At 28.4% G+C, this 12,064-nt stretch overlaps 1 protein-coding gene across 3 annotated transcripts in view; it reads right to left on the bottom strand.

Moving 5' to 3' along the window:
• The window catches only part of LOC105849952 (CAP-Gly domain-containing linker protein 1), a 129,499-nt gene extending 117,919 nt beyond the window's left edge, over positions 1-11,580 (bottom strand). For 2 of the 3 annotated variants that reach the window (XM_065807049.1, XM_065807047.1), the window contains exon 1: positions 11,233-11,580. The gene's annotated coding sequence lies outside the window, so the exon portion shown is untranslated. Of the gene's footprint in view, positions 1-10,726; positions 10,819-11,232 lie in introns of those variants that run through there. The other variant, XM_065807048.1, reaches the window with a different exon arrangement.
• Between the last annotated feature and the right edge of the window lie 484 nt (positions 11,581-12,064).

The raw sequence follows: 12,064 nt of genomic DNA, 5'->3' as shown, positions 1-12,064 counted from the left end.
CACAGTTGCTTCGTGTGAGAGAAGTTTCAGTAAACTTAAGCTCATAAAACACTACATGAGGTCAACAATGGGCCAAGAACGTTCGTCTAGTTTGGCTATAATTTCAATTGAAAATGAAGTGGCAAACAACATTGATTTTGATGATATCATTAGTGAACTTGCCTCAAGAAAAGCCAGAAAAGTGGCATTGAACTAATGTTTGTGCAACCTTAATGACAAATATTACTTATAATTTGATGTGATAAATTTTGTGATCAATAAATTATTATTTTCGTTTAATTTTCTTCTTTTTTTTTTTAAGGAGGGGGAGGGGAAAGGGAGGGGAAGAGGGGGCGCAATTTTCTTTTCTTGCCCGAAGCGCAAAACTGGCTCGGTACGGCCCTGGCAACAGTAAGTGACATATACACTGGCATTTTTGCTTTTGCATACGATAAAATTCTACAAAGTCCTACTCTTTCTGGCCTAAAAAACTGAAAAATCTGAGTTCATTATCTCCGGTAAAATTAAGTTTATTTATTTAAGTTTTTGTTTGTTTTTGTTTTTTTTTGCCGTATTTATATTTATTCAAGTCATAAAACAAAATATACATACAAATAGCAGTGGCATAAGGAACACACACCTTGTTTAATCACCAAGCCCTTTAATCTATACCATAAATATAAAAAATCAAAAATTAAAAAAACATTATACAAAATAAAACGTTTTAATAAATATAAAAATAATCTTAATGTCCCACTTTAACTTGTGTTTTTGCAAGAAAAGTTTTAAATACAAAGATAAAATTTTTAGTATAATAAAAACTATACTGCCAAATACGCATAATCCTGAAGCTTTTCTTTTAAACCAGCAAATACCTTAAAATGTTTGGAAAATTTTTATGAACCATAAGATTTTATAAAAGAAGAGTTGAAGCAATAATAAGTGACATGATCCTTTCTAAGATTGTCAAACTGTTAATGATAAACCTTTAATCGTTGGGTAAGTTTATCAGTAGCAACCAATAATACCTCAGAAAAAGCTGAGCGATACGTCGTAGTTTTTGTAAATTTGGTCTTAAACTCATTAAGCGTTGCCATCGTTTTAAGTTCGTTAGTTAATATTTTATTCCATAATTTTGGTCCAAAAACTTTTTTTACAAAAATAAACTTCCCTCCCCCGACCATATTTGACCCAACTACTAAGATGAGCCTTCTTTCTTTGTCAAACTTTTTTACAGCACAAAAAAGTTTTTTTACAATTTTGAATAAATATTTTCAAAAAAATTAATTTTGGACTAATCATTAGTTATTCCTGATAAACGTGCTCGGGTAGAGATTGAAAATTCAGTTGCCGCAAAACAACATTTGGGTTGAATGTAACTGCTATTTGAAAATCTGATAAAATAATTATTCTGATTTAATTAAATAGTGGGTAAAATATCTAAGGAGATTTTTATTACTTTTGAACATAAATATAAGAAGATGACAGATTTTTATTTTATAGACATTCATTACATTTGACTTAGTGAATAATGCTTAGGACTGTGTTATCATAGTCTTTTAGTTTTGTTAATAAAATGTATTGATTGACAGTGTCAAAAGCCTTACTGAGATCAATACACCTAACGTATATTTGTTTTCATCAAATGATTTAAAGATATCATGAACAAAATAAACAATTGCCTGATCAGTAAAAGTGCCTCTTTTTAAACCTAAATTGCTTTTTATAAAAAAGTTGTTTGCAAAATACATGTCTTTTATATATTAACTTTGAAATCTAATAACTTTGAAAGGCATAATAGTATGAAGATATATCTGTAATTGGAGACAATAGTTTCATCTCCTAATTCAAGGCCGTAGGAAAAAAAGTTATATTGGGGGAGCAGTACTACCCCGAAATAGTTTTACGGACCTTTTTTTTTCAATCAATTTCTTCAAAGTTATTTATATGAAAAATTATTGTGAGGGGGGGGGGCAAATGTCTACCCGATTGCTACGGGCAATTTTAGTATAGCTTTTACCCTTGCAACTTTAGATTTATCAGGAAAGACCTTGTTCTAAAGAGAGCCTCAATATATGCAATAGTGAAATTTTTAAATAAGGTATTGATGTAATTACTTCATTACTGCTCACATCATTAACTCCATTTCCTTTATTTAGTTTAAGTAAGTACACGCATCAAGTAATTCTGTTCCTGTTCGCATATTATTGCCCATTAGAGTTTAGGTATGGTTTAAAGCAAGTTTTACTTTGTTTTATTTTTGGTGCTAAACTGAGGCCTGTGCTAACAAATGTCTGGGTAAAAGAATTAGCATTCATAGCGTCATTAATAATTTCATAGTCATTTATAATTAGCTATTTTGGTAAGCAACTAATATTCATATCTTTTCAACCTATAACCTTTTTCATTATGCTCAAAGTTTCTTGCATTTCGTTTAATGGTTCTTCCCTACATCTCAATGATAGACCAAAAGACCATGCGGTAATCAAAACCATGCACAAAGTATAGCTAAAACAAAGCAATCCAAACAGGAAATGTAAACGAACGCATTATTCAAATTCCATCAATATTTAGAACTCATAAAATTTGGAATTCGTTTTTGTCAGCCATTTAATATAGTGCATTTGTTCAAATCTCTGGCTGTGCCGATCATATAATACGGCTTCGAAATTTGAAAAGCAACACATTATTTAATAAATTAGACGCTGTTGGAAGATCAGAATTAATAAATTGAGTAAAGCTATGCTATTATTTTATTATTCTTATTTGTTTCTGAATTTTTAAACTGTTAGTTTGTATTAGCAAAGTCGTATTAGCAGAAATGCCAAAAACAACCTGATGGAAACTTAACTTTAGTTTTGAATCGTATTAAATATAAAGAAAAGTGAAGAAAATGACCAAAAAAAAAATTTTTTTTAATATTTTTATATTTCTTTATCTTACCTACCCCTACCTCGACTTTTTTTATTTGCACAATGGACGTAGTTATGTCAAAGACAACATGGAGTATGACACTTTTTTAACGGGATTAACCAAAAACCTGCATCTGCCCCCTGATTTTTTCTAATATAGTAAAACTCTAATCTCATTATTACGTAACAAGTCAAACAGTATTGCGTAACTATTCCTACTCTTTTTATAATGTCTTATAATCTTATAACATTTTAGCGCTAAATTTGCGGCCGTGGCGCAGTTGGAGCGCTTGCTTTAGTAGCTGGAGATCCAGGTTCGAAACAAATTCTGGACATATATTCGCGTCACAGTAAGGAAGGAGACATGAACTTCCTAGTTAAATGCGCTTCCGCGGTGCTCTGTGACAAGACCGTTAGGTCTTGTTAGGGCACCTAAATAACAAAATAAAAAAAATATTTCTATAATCTTCTTCTGAACATGTAATGGTTTAAATCGTTTCCTCATTTTATACGTTGCAGTGTTTTAACTAATACTAACAGTAAAAATGCTGTATCAATAAAAATAAATCTCTATAATTAATTGTTTACATAAATTTTAAAATTTTATATTTCTATAAAGGTTAGCAGGAACTTGGATTAAAGAGGGGAGGGGAGCTTAAAATAATTCTTGGCCCCGAAAAATCATAGACCGAAAAATCATAGCCACTGATTTGGCATATTTAATGAACTTTTAAAAGCATTTAATACAGTGTACCTTGGTATTTTAATATGAAAATTAAAACATTAAGTATGAAAACTTTAATGTATAAATGGATAAAGAATTTAAAAAAATTTTATAAACAAAAAGGAACGAACTACTTGAGCTAACAACTTTCTACTCCTCTGTACTTTTTTTCAAAAGTAGACTCCTGGTTGTAAAAAAAATTTGGAACAAATACTTATAAAACTAGTTATTAGTCGGGTGTTTTCCTTGCTCGTTTTATTTATACATTATATGTAAATTTAAGGCTAGAGGTCGTTCTTAAATTATGTCACTCTTCTGGGTAGGGAGGGGTTAGTAGTTTTGTGACGAATCGTACGGTACTTGTTACTAAAGAATTAAGGTGTTTCGATAAGGAAAAGTGAGGGTCAAAAATGGTCGAAATTTGCATGACATAATTTATGGACGACCCCCTACAACTATTATAATTATGAGCCGGAATAACTCAGTTGGTTAGAGCGCTGTGAAAGTTCGAAATTAGCCGTACCAGCAGAATAGTACAAAGGCCTCAGTACGAAGGGAACTCGTCTCGATTAGCTCTGCTATTACGATGTTTCCTTTTCAACTAGCAAATAATCTAGTCGATTAAATGAAAATTATCGTTTTATCAAAAATATCGTTTATGATAGTACTACAAATGATGTTTAAGCAAATTTTTTTTTTAATTTTCTTTCACTTTCAATAAAACTTACAATATGAAAGATGTATTTATTATATATATAATTATATATTATATATATAATAAATGGTCGGAACAAGAAAAGGTTCATACTCGAGTAAGAAGTAAGATCCAAAAAAGGTAATTCTTACAGTTGTAAGAAATTTTAGGGATTTACTTTTTTTTTAGTTGTGATGACTTAATTATAAAAAACGTCATCAAAACTAGCAATTATTTTTAACAATATTTTTTAAGCAATTTTGAACATTCTTCATCTTTAAATTAACCAGAATGCAACTTAAGCTTTGAAAAACCAAATTTTCAATTAAATTTTAAACCAAGCTATTTGCCGATAAAATGATAATGATGGAAAATAAGTTTTTTTTCAAAACTATTGTGTTTTAATTGTATTTTTGCCTATGTATATGAAGCTCCGTTAGAGTAAGCAATAGCTTGCTCTAATGGTGATTAGAACGCATAATAAATTTTCAGCTAAGGTAAGCAAATTGCTTACTTTGTATTTTTGATTGGTTTTTCTTTCCTCATAGCTATACCGAATTTTCGACTTTTACATTTTTCTCTATAATATACATACATTTTATTTATTAATACTGTAAAACATTAGAAGATTTGTTGTTATGATTCAAATTTGATTTCTATCTTTTAAAAACTAAAAATAATCTTTTAGTAACCTATCTCTCTTCCCCCTCCCCCACCCTTACCTCCTCAATTTGCCTCTTACTTTTAAGTAAGTTTGTACCCTTCCAGCTTCTAAATATGCTTAGAATTTTGGTTTTGTGTTGAAACGTCCAAAAGTATATTTAAATACAAGCAAAAGTAAAGTAAAGTACCTTTATTTTTCCCCATACGCCTTTTCTTTTCAATGAATTTTCTTTTCAGTTAAAGTTCGGTACCTTTTTTTATTGTATTTTATTTTAGAATTAAAACTTGCATCAGAGAACTTAGACTGTATATTTTATTATTTTTATATTAAATTTTAAAAATAATAAATCAAGAAATAAATGAGTTAAATAAATGAGGGTTATAACACAAGAAAATATACCAAGCAGTGAAACGTGCATTTTAAATTTGTAACACAGACGTCATCGTTACAAAGTATAATTTAACATAATTTTAAGATATAAATGAGTGGAGGGGTATGGAGGAGGGGGACGGTGAGAGATTTTTTTTAATATCATTATAAAAAATCTACTATTATTGGTTAATTTAAAAAAATATGAGGTTCCTAAAGATGGAAAGTCTTACACTGTATAAATTTTTATTTTATTTTTCATTTTATTTCATTATTTTTAATATAAAAAAACAAGTTAGCAAATATTTTTTGAATATTTTTTTAGTTTTCCCAAAGTTATAACTTGAATAGTTTATAACTTATAATTTGTTATAGTTATAATTTTAAAAGTTAAGTTTCAAATTAAACTAAATCGCAATTCACAAAGTTTTAATTTTACCACAAGACCCCAAGTCTTGCGGTAAAATTAAAAAAGAAAATTAAACTTAACAAGCTTAAAGTAAAGCTTAACAAAAAAATACGAATATTGTATAAGTTTCTGAGATTAAAACTTTAAGAGTTTTAAATTATAAAACTTTTTAAGAGTTTTCATATGTCATATCGCAGGCATAATTACAAAGTACAAAAAAAAAGAACAATTATCTATTATCAGGACTAATAAACTTTTGCTAGTTTACATCAATACCTAATATTAGGCAGCAGGTCCGGCTTCTTTTTTTTAACAGGTATGTGTATGATTGAAAAGTAAGTAGAAATTTTTTTTCACCAAAGAATGAATAGAGCAAAAATTGTAAATGTCTAATACTTTTTTAATCAAATGTAATAAATACTTAAATGGATCATTATAATATAATCAATATTCATTTGAATCATAAATACTCATACCAGCGGCGGATCCAGCATTTTTTGTTCTTTGAGCTAACTTCCAGACATAGAGCAAACTCCAAACATTTATAGGTTTATACTTATGTCAAATAAAGATGCTTTACAAAAAAATTGCGATGATTGAAACCTGGGAACAAAAAAGCCCCCAAAATCTTTGCCCCCCGGCCTGCTATAAACGTGAGAGCAAAAAGTTGATAAAATGTGTTTTGTACTAATTTTAACTAGACTTATATTCATCGATAGATTTTAAGTTTTATAGTAAAATCTCTCAGCGTTCAAAAATTATGACTATAAATTTGTAACCCCCACAAATTGAGGGGGTTCAAACTTTATATGATCATAATTTTTAAAAGCTGAAATATTTTACGATGAAATTTAAAATCTATCGATGAATATAAGTCTAGTTAAAAATAGTACAAAAACATTTATCAACTTGTTGCTCTCATGTTTTGGGCAGGTAAGGAGGGCAAAAATTTTGGGGCTTTTTTGTTCCCAGGCTTCCGTCATCGTAAATTTTGGCAAAGCATCCTTATTCGACATAAGTATAAACATGTAACATAAACATGTCTGGAAGTTAGCTATCTCTTTGACCAAAAAATGCTGGATCCTCCCCCTGACTCATACGAATTATCGTAATTGTTTGAATCATTGATATATATATATATATATATATATATATATATATATATATATATATATATATATATATATATGAACAAAAAACAAACCTTTGCACTAATTCATTTTTAAAACTTTATCAAAAATTATTATTTTCAAGTTAATTGATGTTATTAAAAATCTCAAATGAAATTAGTCTATAATGGAATAAGCTGACAATACCATGTATTACAAACAGTAGAAGTTAAATTAGAAGTAGCTGGGATAGTATTACAAACAGTAGAAGTTAAATTAGAAGTAGCTGGGATAGTATTACAAACAGTAGAAGTTAAATTAGAAGTAGCTGGGATAGTATTACAAACAGTAGAAGTTAAATTAGAAGTAGCTGGGATAGTATTACAAACAGTAGAAGTTAAATTAGAAGTAGCTGGGATAGTATTACAAACAGTAGAAGTTAAATTGAGCTGGAATGGTAGCTGGAATAGTATTAGAAGTATCTGGGATAGTATAAAATGTAACAGGGATAAAATATTTGACTTATTGCTAAAATACGTTAAATTTAAGAAATCCGGAAGACAGACACTTCAGAAGTCTTCGGAAGAGTGTAAAGGCCGTTGTAGTACTTTGACAGAGCCTATCAGAACCCATCCGTGAGTCGTACTTCCTAATAGAAAGAAAGTTGAAACAAATGGTATTCAATTATTTGATAATATAGAAATATCCAGTTGTAAAAGTTCAGAGGACAGTTATATGAGCGATGGTCACACCATTTCACTCAGTTAGCACGCATTGGTTGAAAAAATGTTAGAAGAATGTTGGTTATTGTTGTTACCAACATTACCATATCAAGGCCACATACCCGCGAAAACAATTTCAGAGCATCATCACCCACATCCCTGACCAAGAGTAAGTGAGTTTTAAGAAGAACAAAGTAAGAATGAAAATCAGAAGAAGGCTAGTCATAAAGATAGCATAGAGAAAGCGGACAGATGTTGCACTGGATGTTAGAATGTGCAATTTATACTATTAATTAATTTAACTAATTAATGTATATGTATAAACGTAATCATAATTGCTAATGACATTTGTTTATACTTTTTGTACGTTATTTTTAAACGTTAGAAGAATTTTGCGAGTTTTATTTTGCAACGATCAAAAACTCAGAAATAGCAAAAGTAATAGTTTATTTTTTTTATTGTTCATAGTATAAATTTTTAAATAAAATACAATGTTAATACAAATTGCTGCCGTTTAATAATATGTAATAAATACGTAAAGGAAAAAATTTATGTAATTTTCAAACCGTCGCATAGCAGTCCGAAATCGTCAGTTGCCTTGGAGAGATTTTTTGATTGTAGTGACCTCGAACCGCGTAAGTAAAGAAGAGCTGATTTTAGTATAATATAAGAGAACTTAACTCTAATATAAGTTAAAATTTATCGTATCTTTATCCTGATTTTTCAGCTATTTTTTCGGCTAGATATTTGTGGTATATCGTGCACTCTGGACCCATTCTGCCGGTTATGGAGAAAATAAGTGGCGTAAAGGTTCCGAAAAGTTTGCGAAAGCAATAATTCATTATTCAAGTTTTTTTTTGTTGTTGTTTAATATTTCAAAGTTTACTTTGTCTAATGCGAATGTATATGGCGTTTACGGAAGATTTTGTTAAAGTTATATAACTTTGTTCTCACAACGTTGGTTTGTATAGATTAGATCAACGCTAATCTATATAAATTGAAACAACGTTGGTTATCTATATTGGGTTGTATACATTTAGATTAATCTATACACATTAAATCAACTTTAAATTATACACATTAGATCAATACTAAGTTTAGATCGTAAAAGTAATGAACTTTTTGTCATGTTTTTTACATACGTTAAACCAATGTAACTGTGCAAGCTTAATTGTGTAAATAGTAATCATTTCATTGATATCAATGCTAAACACATGACATTGAATCAGTATCAGAAAAAACCGCACTAGTTATGCACTGAAGTCTGCAATAGTGACCGCTAAAATAGCTCAAAATGAAGGGTTTTTGATGAAGTCAACAGCAAAGATTAATGAAGCTGTACTAAATGCAGTCGGTGAGATATTGCTTATCAGATTCGCAATTGAAAAGGCATCTACAACACTGGTGCAAGAAATAAGTTTAGTACGGGCATATATTAAGTTAACCGAAGAAATATGGTGTCTAAACTTTGATGGTAAGTGAATCAACAAAAAACAATATTATAACCCTTGTATTCGGAGTACGTCAAAAATTTTAATGACATCTTTAAAAGTATTAATAAAAGCAGTTCTGAATTAAATTATAAGATGTTGCACAAGGTAATCATAAAATTTCTTTTATTAAAAAGATCTTAGTTGAAATAGTTGACACCAATTGCGAAATTAAAAGAAATATTGACAATATTGCCAAATTAACACCTAAATTTACTGGTGATTGCCGAGCGTGTTTAGAAAGGCACTCGATTATACAGATGGAATTTTTAATTGTCAGAAATGCATATTTGTCATTGACAATCAGCATTCACTATTTTCTTTCGTTCTGGAGAACGCCGTTGTTCTGGATTACGCCGTTGACAAGCAGTTTAATAAGTTTAAAAGACTTTTAAATTTTTTTCATTTAAAAATTAACTCACAAAATCTTTTAGTGTTCAAAAGAAACGGCCATGTAAAATTTATAACCCCCCTATTTATTGGGAAGGCGGTACTTTGCATGGTCACAACTTTTGAACGTTAAAATGTTATTAAATGAAACTTAAAACTTATTGCTGAAATTAAGTTTATTACAGTATGTTAAAATCTATGTTTCATTAACTTGTTGTCCTCACGTTAGGGGTGTGGGGAGCGAATATTTTGCGGCACTTATGCTCCCGGGCTCCAATCAACGCAATTTTTTGCAAAACATTCTCATTTGACATAAGTATGAAAATACATAAGTTTAGAGTTTACTCAATGCCTGAAAGTGTCGTATCTGTAACATCAAAAAACCCTGTCTACGCTATTGGTATGCATATATATATATATATATATATATATATATATATATATATATATATATATATATATATATATATATATATATATATATATATATATATATATATATATATATATATATATATATATATATATATATATATATGTTTAAAATTGTTTGGTGATTTAAAAACTCGTGTGTAACCTAATCTTTAGAATATGTTTCTTAACTTCGGGCTAACTCTTGGAACTGACGGTAAAGATATAATATTTTTGATACAACTTCGGCTAATTCCTGGAATTCACGTTAAAGATAAAATATTTTTTGATAACGTGGATAAATTTTGCGTTTCAATATTTTGTTATTTGATATAACTTTTATGTAACAAAAATTCTTATTTGACATGTGCGTGAACTTTAAATTTCGGGAGTTTGCTTTGTATATTACATTGCAATTCTCAATAAATTTTTCAAAATTATGATATTCCTACTTTTGGGTCTTAAAGAAAACTTAAAATAATTATTATATTAAAGACTTTTAAAGTTATATAAAAAGTTCCAGTGTTGCTGTAAAGTTATTTTTAATTTTTAAATCCATTTTAATTAGGCATCCCCATCCTTCAGAACCTACCCGATCGTTGACCGTATTTAAAAAATTTATAATTTATAATAACTTGGGTATCTTAATTAAATTTCCGTTAAAATTTTAAATCAAAATAAGCGTTCGAGTTTTGAACTATTTTCTTACTTTTTAAATCGAATGAAAAATGCCTGCGAATATTAAATACCCATACATTTAAGAACTATTATGTTAAATTCTTTATTATCTTTAAATTATAGGTAAACTTGAAGGCATAAAAGTTTTTAATAAAAAAAAAAGCTTGTTACAAACCTTTACATTTATTGGTAAATAAATTTTATTTGTTTTTACAATAAAAGAATATAAACAAATTAACGTATAACAGTTTAAAACTTCGCAAAAACGAAAAGAAAATAGTTTTTTTTTTTTGCACAGCAAAAGATTACAAAAAACACATCCGTATTTCCGTTCCAGTGAGCGCAAAAAAAAAAAAAAAAAAAAAAAAAAAAAGTAAAAAGAAAAAACAAAAAAAAAAACATGACGTTACACAAAAATTGGATTAAAACGTATTCGAAAAACGTCACTTTAAAAAATACGTCTGTTTTAATAACCCATTGCTTAACAGAAGAAAAAAAAAAGCAACAGGATAAAAATAGATTAATATTTCGACAGAGTCGACAGAAGAATTATTATTAAATTAAGAATGAAGTATTTAAGCAAATAAAAAAGTTTCATTGATAAAACGAATCAAAATGGAAGTAACGAATCAAAATGGAACTTTTGATTTAAATAAATAATATAATATCAAAAGTACTTACATTATTATTTACGTTTCCCCCAACAACCGCCTTGTTCAGTATATATACAGCACACGATGTTGTTGATAAATTTAAATAAGTCTTATTAAGTTTTATATTTTTCTATTCACGTAAAAAAGTGAAAACGTTCACTACAAGATATAATACTTGCCAAAATAGTATTTAAAATCGATTTGTATATAATGTTAAAAATTTCTCAATTTTGATCAAATAAGATAGTGTTTATATAAGATATGAATACAATAGCTCTTTAAAAGTCAATGCTTTTTGTTTAACTTCCACGATGCAAACAGGACGTTTTAGAAATGGCGGAGGAGAGAGCATGAGAACAGCCATTTTGTTTTGTATACGTCATAATCGCATCAATATAATCCTTTGCATTTTATTGTTATATGTGTTTGATTTTTTATAGTTACTTGTTTGCTCGAATCTTTTAAAATTATAAACTTTGCGAACAAGCAATTTTTTAAAATATGGCTCAATCAAATTTTGAATTTCTTATCGCTCACATTCCTTACCATACCTACTCAATTTTTGAAAAAAAAATTGTTGTTGAGACATTTAAGCTTCATACGTTACATTTATTTGCAGCAATATTGAATGTGTTTTGTTTGAAAAACATCTTAAATAAATGAATTTAAACACATTTATTTATTTCCTTTTTTATATAACATTTTATTTATTTATATTTGTTACATATCGATATTTTTGGACAGACCCGTAATCAGACTATAAATAAAATAAAAAATCTTTGTTGTTTGACGATGGGATTCCATACGTATATTATATATTATACCAATAATTATATTGTATGCAGTTTATTTTATAACGT

Source organism: Hydra vulgaris, chromosome 10, assembly GCF_038396675.1.
Source record: "Hydra vulgaris chromosome 10, alternate assembly HydraT2T_AEP".
NCBI lineage: Eukaryota > Metazoa > Cnidaria > Hydrozoa > Anthoathecata > Hydridae > Hydra > Hydra vulgaris.
The sequence above is the reverse complement of the archived record's forward strand: the minus strand, read 5'-3'. Positions and strand labels throughout refer to the sequence as shown.